Below are 14,090 nucleotides of genomic sequence, written 5' to 3'. Positions count from 1 at the left end.
CTCCTGTGGATTATTATTATTAATAATAATAATAATAATAATAATAACAACAACAAGAAATCAAAGTCATCAACATCCCCCACCAAATTGGTTCTCATAATAACTCACAACCTTTTCCTAAATATATAAGAAAAATAAAATCTTAGATGTATACATAAATAAATATTATCACATCACAATATAAAATTACTATCTTTTTTAAACGGTTTCTAAGAAAAGATGTTCCCTTTGAAGATACCCTGAACAGAGTAAAAACAAGTTCTGATTAAATAGCACGTACCACATTACCAAGAATTCAGTGAAATCACTCGGTTTCACTGAGTAAAACAGATAAAGTTGTGCAATGTAAAATTGTAATCTACGTTGAATTGCCTTTGAAACAATATATCACACGACTATGCCCCCCCACCCTTTTAAAAAGATCTCCGAGAGGGTGTTGACATCCGCTGATAGAATATATTAACTGAATGATTTTAACTGTTTAGGTTAGGGTTAGGGACGAGGAGGAGCTTGGAAAACAAAACCAAGAAGAAGGACTCTCTCTCTCTTTTGCTTCTGGAACTCACGGGGCCAGCGCTGCCTCGTCTTTACTCACTTGTAAACCGTGTCGATAATAAATAGCATCAACTCTATTCTTTCACTTCAGTTTCATTATAAGTACATCTATTCTATCTATAAAGCAAGGACTCTCTGTCTCAAATGTGCCCTCACCACACACAAGGTATTTATAATATAATATATACTAAATGAGTAAAATAAAACAAAAAACTAAACAAAATTTATACAAAACATACACAAAACAACCGAAATGCACAAAAATAAACAAAAAGACTCCAAAAAACATCTAATACACAAAAATACACCAAACGACAACAAAAAATGAAAATCAGTAAAAAAAAAATTAAAAAAACAAACTAAATATTTATACAAAAAATACACAAAATGATAACATAAATGCACAAAACTACACTAAAAAAAGACTCCAGAATCACACTACAATGGCAACAAAAAACATCTTCTTACAATCCTGCTGCAAACTCCATAATTTCACATTTATTGATAACTTTGACCTCTTTTGGAAACTTGCTGATCTATTAACTCATTCAGTTCCAGCCATTATCAGATTTTCTACCCCCTCAGTTCCAGCAGTTTTTGAGCATTTTGACTGATTTTAAAGACCCACAGAATATTTTGACTATGACTATCTGAAATCTAACACCAGATTCTGAAAGATTGAAGCCTCTACTGTCATGAAAAAAAAATAGTTTTTGGCTCGTTTCATTCTTTTGTAATCAGCCGTTGAATAGAGCAAGTTTTACACAAATCTTCAGTTTCAGAGCAAAAAACTGAGAAAAAAGCCTTTTTGTAAAAAAATTCCTGTCAGTGACTTTAAAGCTATTTTTCTTTGCTTTAGTGACAACTCTAACATCTGAACATTGTTTCCTTATATAAAACATAAAAAAAAAACACTGAGACCAGGCTTTTGATGATAAAATTATAATTATTTTGCTGTCTATGTCAGAGTTGAATGGATTTCTTACTGTATTTTGGCATTTCTCCAAGTTTCTCTCCCGTCAGTCTACACACAGACATAACTTCCTCTTCCCCCTGACACGCAGCAATGACCTGTTTAGCCCAGTTAGTTGATGGTTTTATCTCACGATCACAACATTATCAATAATCCACTCAGGTCCACATGTTCTGTGTTAGTATGTGGAGCTGTGAGCTGCTGGATACGTCACAATATCACTCTGTAGCGCCATAATCTCACTAGTTCCTGTTTCTCCTCCCCAGCTAATAGTAGCATCAGTGGCTAATCTCTCATCTAAAGGTGTACTGCTGCCATCGTCAGGGCACCGTTGGTCACTACAACACCCAACAGCTTAGATATTGATGAGGGACCTCCACCAGGGTGTTTTCCAGTAATCCCCGTGAAAAAACTGAAATGACGAGTTTCTCGTCAATGGTGCTGAGCGTTTTGATTTGAAATGATGAGATATCTCGTCGGGGGCACTGAGTGAGTTAAAAAGAGACAGCATCCACCCTAATTTACATGGAGCACAAATGCTAAAATTAAATCTACAGTCTGTGATTCACAACTCCACATGTTCATGACTAGCTGAGAATAAAACAGCAGTTACAACAAATACTTCCACAGATAAGCCCTTTACTCAAAATATAGAGCAATTATACTCCATAAACACGGTGCTGGGCAGTACAGAGCAACATGCAATTCAAACTAAAGACCAAAATAGAGGAGTTAACCATAAAAATCTCATTAAAATTAGAACTACAAACAGAACACAAAACAATGAAAAAACCATTAAATGTGGACTATTAAATATCAGATGTTTTTCGTCTAAATCCCTCTTCGTGAGTGATCTTATAACTGACCAACTATGTTTATTATGCCTCACAGAGACTTGTCCCAATTATGTAATCACCATACTCCCGGTGAAAGTGGTCGGGGAGGAGGAGTGGCAGCAGTTTTTCACTCCTCTTATCAGTTACCCCAAAAACCAAACTTAACCAAAATTAATTTGAAAGCCTCTCACCTGAAATTTGTAATCCCAAAAATAAAATAGAAAAACCCACTTTATTGGTTATAGTTTACCGTCCTCCTGGTCCATATTCAGAGTTTCTCTCTGAAGTCACTGATCTGGTGCTGAGCACTGATAAAGCTATCATAGTAGGTGACTTTAACATTCATGTTGATGATGAAAACAACAGCCTATATAAATTATTTACCTCACTATTAGATTCAATCAGCTTTACACAAGATGTAAACAAACCAACTCATTAGCTTTATCATGCCCTGGTCCTTGTTCTAACATATGGTTTAGATATTCATCACCTGACAATATATCCTCAAAATCCTATTCTTTCATTTCACTTCTTGTTATTCTTTGAATTAAAAATATCGGCCTGCTTAAACTCTGAGAGAAGAGTACACTATAGTAGATCACTGTCTGAGAAAGCTGTAACTAGATTTAAAGATATAGTTCCATCATAGCTTACCACTGATCCATATGATATCTCAGAGAGTAACTATCAATGTCTAAAGACAGAGAAAATAGATCTTAGTAACAGTGCAATGTTGTCACTGTACACAGCTCTGGATGCTGTTGCTTCGCTTAAAAAGATGTTATTTCATAAAAAGGTTGGCCCCTGGAATAAATCTGAATTGCATCTCTTAAAACAGGCATCGTGAAAATTAGAAAAGAAGTATCTCTCCTCAAACATATTAGAAGTTCATACTGTCTGGAGAGTTTGTTAGCTTATAAAAAAGCTCTTCACAAAGCTAGAACCTCTTATTATTTAACTTTAATAGAGGAAAACAAAAACAATCTATGGTTTCTATTCCACACTGTAGCCACGCCCACCAAAAGCCACAGCTCTGTTGAACCCTCTATTCCTGTCAACCTGAGCAGTGACGACTTCATCAACTTCTTTACTGATGAAATTCTAACAATTAGAAACAAAGCTAATGTTCCCCCTGCAGGAGTGATCAATACTTTATTAAACAAAGAATCTCCAGAAAAATCCCCAACATGCAGCTTTTATTTACATAGTGTGGGGGGCGAAATTATTAGTTCATATATTTTAATCCTTAAGCCTTGGGTAACTTTCCATTGTGTGATTTTCATGTCTTCAACTTTGCTGGGTCAAACTGCCTTGTCAAAAGCCACCACCTTATCTCCCCAAAACAATAATCGCACAAGGACGCATAGGCACTCTGTGTGCGCACTCACATGCTCACACAGTCACATGTCACACACACACGCCATACACATTCATTCACACACACAAACACAAACGCACACTCCTCCGTCTCTATGACAACCGACAGATAACAGAACTGGTTGTTTAGACCCAAAAGAACAAACTGTCTTTCCTTTTTCACCCTCTGTCCTCACCTCCTCCCCCTGCCTCTATCTCAATCTCCTGGGGGGAGGAGGGAGGGGGACTGAGGGGAATATACGTATTGGATCAGAACTGTGTCTCACTCATTCATCGGACCTCCGGCCGGGACGGTCACTTCTTTTGTTCCATCTTGTACCTTTTTTTCTTAGTTTAGAATAAACTTTTTTTATATAAAATCATCAATGCTTCTCCTGGCCTCCAGGGGGACAATCGAGGACACTGGACTTGAACCAATGAATGCAAGTGTTGTTCCTAATGTGAATGATTCTTTTTACAGGGTGACTAATGCAAGCAGAAATAGACGCTGGATAAACGATATCGTCCTGCACGACACTTTAGCTGCGACCAATGTTACTCATCCGTTTTTCACAAACACCTGGTACCGATACGCGCACTATCAAGCTAAAAGTAGGGGCCTATCCAACCGTTTTTGTTCTTACATGCCTGTGTCATCAACACACCCCCGCTTAACCGCGATACCAATGGATGCTTCCGACTCCTTTTGTTATTCGTCTCACTCTAACTTCGGCATGGGGGACCCCAACCGCCAGTAAAAAAACTGACTACACTACGCGATGACACATCTTCCGCTATGTATGTAGATTACACGCGATCCACACTTTTTTCCCTTCTGTTTCGCCAGAAACGGAACTCGCAAACTAGGCCAGATTCCCGGTCATAATTGCAATTTTACTTAGTCCTGAATGCGACACCGCACATAATTCGCACACATGTGCCCACGTTCATACACCCAGGACTAATAGCACGTTTAATTTAGCGAACGGTTTTGACTATGCTCAACTATTCCCCTTTTGTCACGAAGTAAATGCAAATCCCACACTCCTTTGGACTTTAATCCACACGACAATCTGGGGTACGGCTGCGCGTCGAAACCTTAGAATACAGGTTTAAGTCCTTTGTTAACGCGTCATTTTTGGCCCTTACTGGCCTCTCGGGGGGGGAAATCACGAATATACGCTTAATGGTTCCACAAAGTAGAATGGTCCTAGACCTACAGACCGTGGCCAAAAGAGGCATTTGCGCAATGGTAGGTGCATCTTGCCACGCGACGCCATGAACAAAGACCGCCACGTCCTATAACCCTTCCGCCGCCGGAAGCCCAGCCTGAAGTGTTTATGATGAGTGTTTTTGATGTCTCAGATGATGACTCTGCTTACTGAGGACACCTACATATGTTTTTGTTGCTGTGCCGTGCTGACATTTATACCATGTGTGTTTTTGCTACTAGTGATATATATTCCATATTCATTGATCACCAATGATGTTAGTTGCTAAGGATATTTGATTTTATTGTGCAGATGGTCTTGTCTCACGTAATATTCATTATGTGTTCATGAGGTTCTTTGCCTTCTCCTCCTTTTTCTTGCTCCGACTTTGAGGGATGCCTGTGTCCCCTGGAAAAAAATAATGCTTATATCCATAGTGTTATAACGGTGTCAATATCATTAGTCCTACGGACCATGAGGTTGCGCTAGAATTACACTAATTTTGATTAATGTTTTATGTGTTTTGGGCTGTGCTTTGCTAAAGATAAACAACTTACTAACTAATTTCGCTTTTTTTGTGTTGGACTTTGTCCAAAAAGAGTGGATTGTGGGGGGCGAAATTATTAGTTCATATATTTTAATCCTTAAGCCTTGGGTAACTTTCCATTGTGTGATTTTCATGTCTTCAACTTTGCTGGGTCAAACTGCCTTGTCAAAAGCCACCACCTTATCTCCCCAAAACAATAAATGCACAAGGACGCATAGGCACTCTGTGTGCGCACTCACATGCTCACACAGTCACATGTCCCACACACACGCCATACACATTCATTCACACACACAAACACAAACGCACACTCCTCCGTCTCTATGACAACCGACAGATAACAGAACTGGTTGTTTAGACCCAAAATAACAAACTGTCTTTCCTTTTTCACCCTCTGTCCTCACCTCCTCCCCCTGCCTCTATCTCAATCTCCTGGGGGGAGGAGGGAGGGGAACTGAGGGGAATATACGTATTGGATCAGAACTGTGTCTCACTCATTCATCGGACCTCCGGCCGGGACGGTCACTTCTTTTGTTCCATCTTGTACCTTTTTTTTTCTTAGTTTAGAATAAACTTTTTTTATATAAAATCATCAATGCTTCTCCTGGACTCCATCATTCAACCAGAGCAATGAATCATGTCTCCAAATGAGGTCAACCGTAAATTCAGCCGTAACAATAGTTTTGCTCCAATTGGTCTATCTGAACTGACCTCAATAGTTAGTGCTTCTAAACCAACAACCTGTCTTTTAGATCCAATCCCATCTCCACTATTTAAAGATGTTCTTCCACTAATCAGCACTAATATTATGAACTACATTAATACATAGTCTATAGTAATCTATAGTAACAGGTTATGAACCACAGGCCTTTAAAACCACTGTAATCAAACCTCTCCTTAAAAAACAACCATTGATCCAAGTGACTTGTCCATTTATAGACCAATAGCTAATCTACCTTTTATTTACAAAATTATTGAAAAAGTCATCACAGGTCAACTATGTGATCACCTTCATAGGAACAATTTATAGAGAGCTTTCAGTCTGGCTTTAGAGCCAATCACAGCACAGAGACTGTCTTAGTAACAGTAACCAATGATCTCCTCTTAGCCTCAGACAGAGGGTTGGTCTCAGTTCTGGTGATCTTAGATCTGGAAAGTGAAATATTGTCTCTAGATGACATCACTCTGTCACCCAGCACCACAGTAATAAACATAGACATTATCTTTGATACTGACTTATCCTTTAATTCTCATATTAAACAAATCACAAGGACAGCCTTCTTCTACCTCTGTAATATCTATAAAATCAGGAATATCTTGACCCAGAGTAATGCTAAAAAACTAAGGATCGGTGGCGTGGTGCGCTGGGTCCTTGGCTCCTTGGGGCTTTCTCGGGTGCGTATGGGGGGGCGATGGCTGCCTCTCGGCTTGGGATCTTGGGGGCGTTCGGGGGAGTGCTTGGCCGTGGGGTGGTCGCCGGGGGCCCTTAGGCTGCCTGCTCTTGCTGCTGGCCTGACTGCTTCTTCGGGCCCGGGGGCGGCTCTTGGGTTTTGCAGTGGCGGTTCTTGGAAATACATTTGTCATGGATGCACTGGCCTTGGGCTGTGGGATAACACTCATACTGGGCTTAACCTTAGACACGTTGTTCCCAAATACCTGTTTTATGGAATTTCCACTCACCTCTTCCTCTGTTCACAGCCACCACCATTATTCCTAAACCACACACTGGTCACCAAACTGGCTTGACAACACAACAATAAACACAATATACACAACCACAATTTCACATCGCATCACTTAAAACTATTCCCCACCCATTCCATATCCTATCTTGTATCCCTCTTCCCTGTTAACTTCCCCACCCCCCTCCAACCCCTCACCTTGGTGTAACACTGCCCTCTCTTTTTTACATCCTCCCTTTAATAAAGTATTTCTTACCCTTCCCTAGGGAGGGCTGGTGATGGTCACAATTATGCAATGAAATAAATACATTTATTTAATTGCAATAATAAAATATGCATTGCTGTCAAAAGATTGCACTTCTTGTAGTGTTAACCTTCGACAGCATGTGCAGACAAGGTGTAAAAAAAAAAAAAAAAAAAAAAAAATCCTCCTGTTAGCATACAAAGCTCTACATGATCTAGCTCCTGTATATCTATAGAGACCTGTTAGTGTCCTATCATCCAGGTAGATCACTCTGCTCTCAGTCTGATGGTCTTCTGGAAGTTCCTAAAGTATCTAGAAGTAGAACAGGAGGCAGAGCGTTCAGCTACCAGGCTCCTCCCCTTTGGAACCAGCTCCCAGTCTTAGTACTGAGGTTTATTCCATAAAGTACGTTAAGTTCAAACTCTGAGTATGTTCAGGATCAAATGAGGGAAACTCTGAGTATCTCATTCCTAAACGTGAGGTATGTTTATCTCTGAGTATGTTACCATGGTAACATTGTCCATGAACTAAACCTGGTCACTGACAGGTTTTATCAAAGAAACCCTGGGTTTCTACCTGGCTCCGCCCACCTTAACACTTTAATGAACCTTAACACTTTTCTCTGAAACACATTAGTGACACCACACACCACAGACGTGTTCACATCATTACTAATGTTGTGTTGATTTATGGTTTTATTTTTTGTGATAACAGTAATTTTCTTTCTAACATTGTAGATGTAAATCATTAAGTGAAACACACTGAGAGGTTGATCTACATTAAAACATCTACTGACGTCTGTAGTAAAGTTCACTGAATACAAACCTGTAGATAATATAAAGGAGGAGATGATCATTTAAATTAATACACTTTTAAGGCTGAATTATTGTTTTATATTGTATATTAGGGATGTAACGATTCACTCAACTCCCGATACGATTCGATTCACGATACTGGGTTCACGATACGATTTTCTCACGATTTATTTTACAAAATGGGACTGTAGACAAATGACTGAAATATATTCCTTTATTTTTTTGGGGAAAATACTATACTATTTTCCTTTTATTTTTCATTGTCAAAAGAATCCCTTGATAAACTATTCAAAATGATGCAATTTAACTAAAAATGAATGAAATAAATAAAGGAATAATACAAATGAAGAAGCCTATTAATTTAAATTCTGGTTCTATAATAAACAATTCAAAACTGTGTAATAGTTATTTTTCTTTTTAAAAGTGCAACTGAAAATGTATTTTGTGCCTTAACAATTGGACTTTAAAAAAAACCAAAAAAAAACAGTCATTTTACTGTATTTACATCAGATATTTGTTTGGACCAGCAGAGGGCGCTGGTAACCCAGTGGTCGGTTGGCATGCAGTTATTCCACCAGTGAAGAAGAGAAGCTATGCTAGCAGACAGAGCTAATAGAAATACCTGACTTTTACAGATATTTACGTAGTTATTACAGATATTCTTTCGGTGCTAAAGGAGTAAAGAATCATTTATGAGCATGTTTAACAGTAAATGGCGGCCAGAAAGAAAATAGTAGCAGATTCTGCCCGTCACGTCCGCTTCTGGAAGGATAATATATAGCGCCCTCTGCTGGTTTAAAAAAAGTACTGCGATTCAATTTTCAGAGCATCGATGTGAACCGTGGTACCTATGAATCGATTTTTAACTGCCTTACGATTAATCGTTACATCCCTATTGTATATATTGTAATATTTTATATTACTGAAGAGATAAAGTGATGAAGTGATCATAAAGTGTTATTAATTACAGGTGATTTAATCACTATAATCACTGAAGACTGAACACACCTTTAGAACAGGATCATATTCATCAAACAACGGCTTATTTCACCATCAGGGTGAATAAATCACTCTATTTCGTTTGGTTGTCATGGCAGCTCGAGTCATTTTTGATCCATTGATGATGGCTTTTTACCACACGCATACATGTCATTAACCCAAGGTTTACATACTCAGGGTTGATTGATCCACTTCATACCAGCTGTAATGAATCAGATACACAGAGTTTACCATGGAGGGTATGTTGACCTAGAGTTTATGGATAAACTTAGAGTTTGTTAAACCTCCTTTATGGAACACACCTCTGGAGGCTGCTACTCTCTCCACCTTTAAGACTAAACTCAAAACCTACTTATTTGCTAAACCTAAAAATAGGAACTAAGAACTAAGATTATATAGTAGAACACCAACATTATAAACATGATCCACCATCTACACACATAGCTCTAATGGCTGTAATGAGATGATGTCCAGTCAGACACAGTTGTACCAGGTTGTAGACCAACCCCCCACTTCTGTCCCTGGTTGTATAACCATCATACTGCTTCATTTACACTGATGTCCACCTCATAGATCATTACATGTGATCAGTAGAAGATGAAACCTGGTCTGTAGTGGAAACATCTCAGATCATGGAGGATACTGTAATACATTTAATATTAATATTAACATAACCACGAGGAACGATCTAACCTGGTTCTAACAGATTTATTTCTATAAAAGAGGAGTTTTTTTCTTCCCACTGTCACTAAATGTTTGTTCATGTGGATCTTGTTGAGTTCTTTCTTTTTACTATAGACTTTATATTTCTTTTGTTTTGTTTTTGTTCAGCGCTCTGAGATGACTTTGTTGTAATTTGCGCTATATGAATAAAGTTGAATTGAACAATAATTATACAAAAACTTGACAAAAAGACAACAGAAAGATACTAAAATACATGTAATGACTCCTAAAAACATACATTACAAAAAAATACATCAAACGACAAAAATATAAAAATGAGTAAAGGAAAAACATTGAATAAAAAATGCTGAATATGGACAAAGCTGCATTCATTAGCATATAGATTTAATAATGAGTGAGTTGTTATTGTCCCACAGTACGTCACATGATCAGCTGTGTCTGACCCTAATGAAGCGTGGAGGACGCTGACCACATGGTTATAGCAGTGGTTACACCTCTTTGACTTTTTTATTATCATAAACCTCAGGAAATAGGTTGTATATTATTTTGACTTTTTGTCCTGGCATTTGTTTACTGTTAAGTTGAAGTTTTGAAAAATAATTTTGAATAACATTTTGAGGAATAACTGATAATTGTGTACTCATTTCAAGAGGTTTTTCATATTTCATAACACACTATTAATATAGTTGTTTACAAACACAAAAGTGTAAATGATCCATTTAATCAATAAAACAATAACTGAATATTACAAAACTATGTGATATCTGCAGCACTAGACGTGAGTGTCTCTAAATGTTTCTCAGACATAACTTAATTATTCATTTAAATATATGAATATTCTGACCTAGTGATTAGAATATATAATATAGATATAATAATTTATAATATATATATAATTTAGGGTGAGAAGCTCAGTCATTCGGGAGGGGCTCAAAGTAGAGTCGCTGCTCCTCCGCATCGAGAAGAGCCAGATGAGGTGGCTCGGGCACCTAATTAGGATGCCCCCTGAACGCCTCCCTAGTGAGGCGTTCAGGGCACGTCCCTCCGGAAGGAGGCCCCGGGGAAGACCCAGGACACGCTGGAGAGACTATGTCTCTCGGCTGGCCTGGGAACGTCTCGGGGTCCCCCCGGAAGAGCTGGAAGAAGTGGCCGGGGAGAGGGAAGTCTGGGCCTCTCTACTGAGGATGCTGCCCCCGCGACCCGGAAACGGCTAAGCGGGAGAAGATGGATGGATGGAATTTAGTCTAAGTTCTCCTCATGCATTAAAGAACCAGGGAGGTTTTCAGCTTTGGTCGACAACACACGCACGCACGCGCGCGCGCGCACGCACGCACACACACACACACACACACACACACACACACACACACACACACACACACACACACACACACACACACACACACACACACACACACACACACACACACACACACACACACACACCCCACACACACAACACCGTCTCACCTGTAAAGGTGACCCGGAAGTCGCAGTGGGTGGGGCCTTACCGCACAGCAGGAAGTCATTTAATAAATGTTTGTTGACATTTTTACTGTAACTGTGTGTGTGCGTTGCGTGCGTGTGTGTGTGTGTGTGTACACATTGTCGGTTTGATTTTCTTGTGTTGAATTAAATAAACTTTTTTAAACGATGACGTAATCGAGCAGGTGCACCAAACTTATCGAAAGCTGAAAAACACCTGGAAACAGCGCACGCGCACACACACAAGCGCCTCCTCACCTTTAAACCTGCGCCTCAGATCAGAATGAATCCCTTCTGCTCCTGAAGTGATCCGATCACACAGACAAACACGCTCATAGCTGGGATCCAATCAGAAACAGTCTGACAGACCGGAAGTTTGGTGCACAGCCGCATTCAGGGACCGTCGGACACTCGAGTACCGCAGCCACGACAGCTGTTGTTTATAGATGTGTGTGTGTAAATATATATCTATACACACACACACATATATATACTAATTGCTAATTTATTGCTACATATCAACATACATATTAATCTGGCAGTTAATTAAATATTTTACACACAAATAAAATCTATATTTTCTTCCAGAAATTTTTTTTTGTTGGTTTAGTTATTTTATCATAGATTTAAAACATAAAGTTAGCCACAGGTGTAGGAAAGTTTATGGTTGATGAGAGTTATTACACAATGTGATTTATTATTAGATTGACATATTATAATATCATGATTTTATTTAGTGTCAATATCATTTATCATTAATAACCTCTGTAAGAAATAACAGTTCATTATTTTAATATTTTCTTATAGCTATAGGAGCCATTGCTAAAGAGTCACATGAGGCTCCAGAGCCACAGGTTACACACCCCTGTCCTAGGGGTACACGTACCCCAGTTTGGGAGCCACTAGAATATACAAACATCCCTACAAAGATTTTTAACCTAGGGAATATATATAATATTAAATAAAATATTAATATTGTGGTGAGCACTTAGGGACTGTTCTCTCACCCAAGGGGTTGATGGGTAGGAGGTGTGGTTTTACGCCATATATAACGTGTTGGCGCGCTTTGTATCTTTATTCGTGTGACGCTGCTGAAAGGATTAAAGCTGTACTAACCTCCACCTGAGTCGTTCCTTCATCCTGCCACATTGGTGACCCCGTGGCGAACATTTTCGAGGAAGGAGAAGGCAGTGTCTCTTCGTCAGCCATGTCGCCCCAACTCTCACAGCCGGCCGGTTTTGCCGCGTCTGTGAAGCTTCCAGAGTTCTGGCAGAGCGACCCGGCTGTGTGGTTCCAGCATGTCGAAGCGCTGTTCCACCTGCAGAGGAATCATGGTGGTCGACTCCAGGTACTTCTTGGTTGTCGCGGCTCTGGATCAGCAGTCCACACGCCGTGTCATGCAGTTGCTGCGCAACCCGTCGCACCGTGGGAAATACTCTGCGCTCAAGCAGCTGCTGCTCCGGAGATTCAGCCTGTCTGCCGCGGAGAGGGCAGATCAGTTGCTTTCCCTGCCGGGGTTGGGTGATGGCTCGGCAGTCGACTTAATGGACGGCATGCTGTCGTTACTGGGATCGGATAATGGAGGCTTCCTTTTCCCGCACATTTTCCTCCGTCAGGAGGATTGGCTGAAGAAGCCGATCGGGTGATGCTAGCTACCAGACGTTTCTCCGTGCTGGGCGTGGCGTCGGAACACCTGCAGCAGACGGATGTGGATGAGAGCTCGGTGGTGGCTGGAGTCTCCCGGAGACAGCGCAGAGGCTCCCTGTGTTTTTTCCATCTGCGTTTTGGCTCTAAGGCACGGCGCTGCATGCCTCTGTGCGCTTTTGAGGTGCAGGGAAACGCCAAAGCCAGCACTCAGTAGCAGCTGTGGGTGTTGGCGAGCAAGAGGAGCTGCTGTTTTTGGAGGACTCCCGTTCTGGGAGACGGTTCTTGGTAGACTCCAGTTCTCAGAAGAGCCTTCTTCCCCCAGCAAAGTCAGACCTGTCATCACGGAGCAGCGGGCTGCTGCTGAGTGCAGCGAACGGATCCTCTATTCAGACTTATGGCACCAGGTCTGTGACTGTTTTCATGGGCGCAGTTTTAAATGGGATTTTGTTATTGCTTCCATTGCAGTTCCCATCATAGGTGCAGATTTTCTGTGTGCAAATGGTTTATTAGTGGATGTTGCTAATCGCCATTTGATTGATGCTGTGTCTTTTGCCTCTTTTCTGTTGGGCCGTTAACACATGCTAATTTCTCTGCATCCGGTGGTGTCTATCAGCAGTTGTTGGCAGGTTTTCCATCATTGACCACTCCCGCTTTTTCTACTGCGGTTACGAAGCATGGTGTCGAACATTTTATACCCACCACAGGCCCGCCGGTTTTTGCACACGCACGGCGCCTCGATGCCTCGAAATTGGCAACAGCAAAAGAGGAGTTTTCCACTATGGAGCGTTTGGGGATCGTCCGGCGCTCCAACAGCCCGTGGGCTTCTCCGCTTCACATGGTGCCCAAGGCTGATGGGTCATGGCGTCCGTGCGGTGATTTTCGTCGCTTAAATAACATCACTGCACATGACCGCTATCCCATCCCACACATTCAGAATTTTTCCACGCACCTGGCGGGCGCAATGGTTTTTTCGAAGGTTGACCTGGTGCGCGGTTATCATCAGGTTTCTGTGCGTGCAGAGGATGTTCCTAAGACCGCAGTGATTACTCCGTTTGG

The 14,090-nt window shown here is 40.6% G+C and overlaps 1 protein-coding gene across 10 annotated transcripts in view; it reads right to left on the bottom strand.

Annotated features, from left to right (window-relative positions):
* Positions 1-11,780, bottom strand: part of patj (PATJ crumbs cell polarity complex component) — a 60,143-nt gene extending 48,363 nt beyond the window's left edge. For all 10 annotated transcript variants that reach the window (XR_003673891.1, XR_003673892.1, XR_003673896.1 and 7 more), the window contains exon 1: positions 11,646-11,780. The gene's annotated coding sequence lies outside the window, so the exon portion shown is untranslated. The remainder of the gene's footprint in view (positions 1-11,645) is intronic.
* Between the last annotated feature and the right edge of the window lie 2,310 nt (positions 11,781-14,090).

Source organism: Gouania willdenowi, chromosome 4 (assembly GCF_900634775.1).
Source record: "Gouania willdenowi chromosome 4, fGouWil2.1, whole genome shotgun sequence".
Lineage (NCBI taxonomy): Eukaryota > Metazoa > Chordata > Actinopteri > Blenniiformes > Gobiesocidae > Gouania > Gouania willdenowi.
Note: the sequence above shows the minus strand (reverse complement) of the source record. Positions and strands in the feature narration are given on the sequence as shown.